This window comes from Humulus lupulus, chromosome 1 (genome assembly GCF_963169125.1).
Source record: "Humulus lupulus chromosome 1, drHumLupu1.1, whole genome shotgun sequence".
NCBI classification, from domain to species: Eukaryota; Viridiplantae; Streptophyta; class Magnoliopsida; order Rosales; family Cannabaceae; genus Humulus; species Humulus lupulus.
Genome location: NC_084793.1, coordinates 270,353,688 through 270,358,066, shown reverse-complemented (window position 1 = coordinate 270,358,066; position 4,379 = coordinate 270,353,688). Strand labels below are relative to the sequence as shown.

The following is a 4,379-nucleotide window of genomic DNA, read 5'->3' as shown; positions in this document are numbered from 1 at the left end:
AGTATATTTACCTTTTTTTTTCATTTACCAGCCAATTCTGATTACATATCAATGCTTCCAATGTAGAAGGATGAAGTCTCGCTTGGTGTGAACCCTCATGTCTACCACCAGTGCTGAATGTAGATTTTGAAGCAACAGTGCTAATAGGCACAACAAATATATCTTTGGCAATCAAATTAAACACAGGATATTTGAGTCCTGTGACTTTCCAATAATTGCATATATCAAAGAACTCATCAGTCCTAGGTATCAATTTCTCTTCTAAATAGAGTTCTACATCTGACTTCACATTCTCTCCACCATATGCAACTCTAACATATGTGTCAAAGTTAGATAGATCATCCATTTGTGTTGAAGAAGATGTTGATACACTATCCATTTGTTGACTTCTTTCTCTCTGATTAGGAAACTTAGAACTGAACTATTCCATTAACTCATAACAAAAGCTTGCAGACCTTTCAATTTCAGTCCCATATTGATCATTTCCATAAATGGTAGGAAAATACTATTCGATCAACATAAATTTATATCTTTGATCCAAAACAACTACCACATTCATAAGCCCATGAATCTAGTCCCTAATGAAGGGCTTATTTGATGTCATCCACCCTTCAATTCTCATCTTAATTTGACACATATTTGGGAAAAAAAGATTAGCTATAGGATACTTAGTTCAAAAAAAAATTGTCACCTCATGAAACACTTCTAGCTTATCACACAATTTGTGTGCTCTAATCCAATCATCTTCTGATTGCGCATATCTAACATACCTTCAATCACGTAGCTTTAATCATTCAAATATTCTATTGTACAATAAGGCTATGTTGAGTATCAAGTATGTTGAATTCCACTTTGTCTGGCAATCAAGTGACAACTTTTTAGTACATATCACTTCAAGAGAACGAGCATTGTCCTCAAATTTCTCATACTTCTTTGGTGTGCCCGACCAATAAGCAACACTGTCTCGAATCTTGTCAATGCTATCACCAATAATAGAGAAGCCATCCTTGACTATAAGATTCAAAAATATGCGCACAACAATGCATGTGAAGTAGCTTTCCTTTTAAAATAAAATAACTAGAATTCAACTTTTCCTTCAAAAGTGGAATTATTGCAACGTTAGTAGTACAATTATCCACAGTCACTAAACTAATCTTGTCTTCAATATTCCATTCAGACAAACATGAACTCAGAGTATCAGTAAGTGTTACAGCATCATGTTGGCATGGTACATACTTAAAACTTATAATCCAACTATGCAACTTCCAAGTGTCTTCTATGAAATGAGCTGTCACAGTCATATATCCCATCTTTTGATGATTGGCAGTTGATAACTTCATTTTAGTGTCATTTAAGAATGTGTTTTTGTGGTAATCCTGAGTCTTTATGTGTGTTTTTTGCAAGATTATGCTTTTGTTTGTCTTTGTTGTAGGGTTGTGCGGTGAATCACGAGAAAAATGTAAAAAGAAGTGAAAATGGTGGAAAAAAGATGCTCTTGGCGGTTGTTGGACTCAAAATGATGCTAAGGATGATTAAAAGTCAGTTTTTTATGAAGAGAAGAGTTGAAAGAAGAAATTTGAGAAAAAATGGAATTAGAGTCGAGACTTGGGCTTACAAGTTGCAACTCAAGGCAAGTCAGAACGCATGGATTATGGAGGCAATTAGATCTGTGACTTGACCTTATAAGTCGCAGCTCACGGCAAAGTCAGAGGCTCAGCCAAGAGGAATTCTGGACTTGGGCCGTGACTTGATGATGTCTGAGTTGCGGCACTTGAAGACTATTACGGAAGCGAAAGGCTTCAAAAATAGACATGGGTCGCGACTCAGAGAAGGCCAAGTCGTGGCCCGCATATGAAAAACACAACTTATGTAATTTTTTTTACTATAAATTCGTATTTAGGGTTTAATTAGGTCATTAGGTCAGTTTTTAATTACTTTTTTAGAGACTAATTTTGATTCTTAGGCTAGTTATTCTGCATTTTTATATTTTTCTTTCTTCTTTAAGTTTGTGAATCTTATTTTTTTTAATTATTATTTTGTTGATTTAGTCATGTATGATATGAACTAAAAAATTTTATCTAGGGTTTAATGTAGTCACTTGGAGTTCTATCTAATTTAATTATGATGTTCAATTGATTTTTCTTCTCTATTCTAATCTATATAATGTGTGTTTAATGCTAGTAAATACTTTATCAATATTTTCTTGATTTATAATTTTGATTCAAAATTCGAAAGATGAGAATTGAAGATGCTATCATTATATAGACATAGGTTGCATATTGGACGAAAGTACCCATATGACTTGTGTAGTAATTATGTTTCCATGCTTAATGTATGTTATATGTTTAAGTTTATCACAGAGATGTAGAAAACATGCACATAGGATGAGATCTTATATTTTGAAAAGGAATAGGAATCGATTTATGTTAACCTGCTATTAGAATAGAAGGAAAGAAATTTAGAACTGATTAATAAAATAAGTAGAATTACAAGTTGATGAAATTAATAGCGATTTTCATTTTTAGTTAATTTTGTTCATAGTTATTTTTAATTTTAAAATTAAATTCATTCATCCAAACTTTGGTTGCCAAATAGAAATTAAAAGAACAATTAGTGGTAATTGGAAAATAGTCTTCGTGGGAACGATACTCAATTTATCATCTATATTACTTGAATCGATTGCATGCACTTGCGTATATATATTTTCGCGATCAAGTTTTTGGCATCGTTGCTGGGGACTTAATTTCCAATATCATAGTTAATTGTTTTTTGTTCTAATTTGGTTTTTTTTTTTATTGTTTTACACTTATTCGGATCAAGGTTGTATTGTGTTTCAGGAATTGTTGGTATATGCGAGAAAGTAGAAAACAGGAAATCATACCAATAGATCTTGAAATTGAGAGAACGTGCAGAAAGAATCAAAAGATAAAGAAAAGGTTGGATTTCACCATGGCTGAGAACGCAAATAATGTTGTCAACAACAATGCAAATATGGGTAATGCAGCTGAGGCCAATCCACCATTAAGAAACTATGTACTCCCTACTGTTACGAGGATACATTCAAGCTTTTGTCCTCCAACTATTGAGGAAAATAATTTTGAGATGAAACCCTCAATTATTCAGATGGTGCAGAATTGTGTACAATTTGGGGGGTTACCAAATGAGGATCTGAATCTTCATAGCACAAATTTTTTAGAGTTGTGTGCGACACTTAAAATGAATGAGGTGAGTAACGATGCTGTAAGATTGAGATTATTCCCATTTTCACAAAGGGACAGAGCTAAGAGTTGGTTGAATTCATTACAAGCTAACTCTATAGTTACTTGGGAAGATTTGGCTTAGAAATTTCTTGGTAAATATTTTCCTCCTGCCAAGTCAGCTAGAATAAGAGGAGAGATTAATAATTTCAATCAGCTTGATGGGGGTCTTTATATGATGCATGGGAATGATTTAAATAGTTGCAAAGGAAATGCCCACAGCATGGAATAGAGAAGTGGCTGCTAGTTCATACTTTTTACAATGGTTTGGGGGGGGGGGGGGGGGGGGGGGGGCAATACATGGACAATTATAGATGCAACATCAGGAGGAGCGTTTATGAGAAAAAGCGTTAATGAAGCATATGAATTATTGGAAGAGAAGGCTATGAATAACTATAATTGGCCTAGTGAGCGTGAGAACAAGAAAGTGGCAGGAGTCTTAGAAGTTGATCTCTAACCAAGCAATTGCAACAGACTAATCTCACCCACAAGCGATGCAAGTACAGAATGTCGTGAGTTGTGAGATTTGCGGGGGACCACATTCTTATGAAAAATGCTCGAGCACAACTAGTTGTGCAACTGATGTGATTAAAATGTCATTGGAACAAGCACTAGTTATTGGTAATTTTTCAAGACCAACACCCAACACTTATTCCAATTCCTATACACCTGCTTTGAAAAATCACCCTAATTTGTCTTGGAAAAATAATCAAAGGTTACAACCGCAATATCCACAGTACCCACCTCAACAACCCCCTCATAAATTGACTTATGGATTACATTCTAGACCATATTATGATCCAAATCCACACCCATCTCATCCACCATCACATCCTCAAATGAATCCACCAACAATTCAGCCATACCAATTAAATCAATTCATGACAGAGACAAGGTCTTCAATTAGGAGTTTGGAGACACAAATAGGTCAATTGGATCAAATGTTTTCTAGTAGGCAGTAAGGGAATTTTCCTAGTTTCACAGAGGTAAATCCTAAAGAGCAATGTCAAGTTGTCACTTTGAGGAGTGGGACTATATGATGGACCTACAGTGGGTGACAAGGGGAAGAAGAAAGAAGAGCAACATGTTACTAGTCCAATACAAGAGGAGATTACTAAAGAC

The 4,379-nt window shown here is 34.7% G+C and overlaps 1 non-coding gene across 1 annotated transcript; it reads right to left on the bottom strand.

The window, feature by feature from the left end:
- Positions 1-3,381: 3,381 nt before the first annotated feature.
- LOC133813270 (small nucleolar RNA R71) lies at positions 3,382-3,487 on the bottom strand. Its single transcript, XR_009884300.1, has one exon. It is a non-coding gene; the product is annotated as a small nucleolar RNA R71 (small nucleolar RNA).
- Positions 3,488-4,379: the final 892 nt, after the last annotated feature.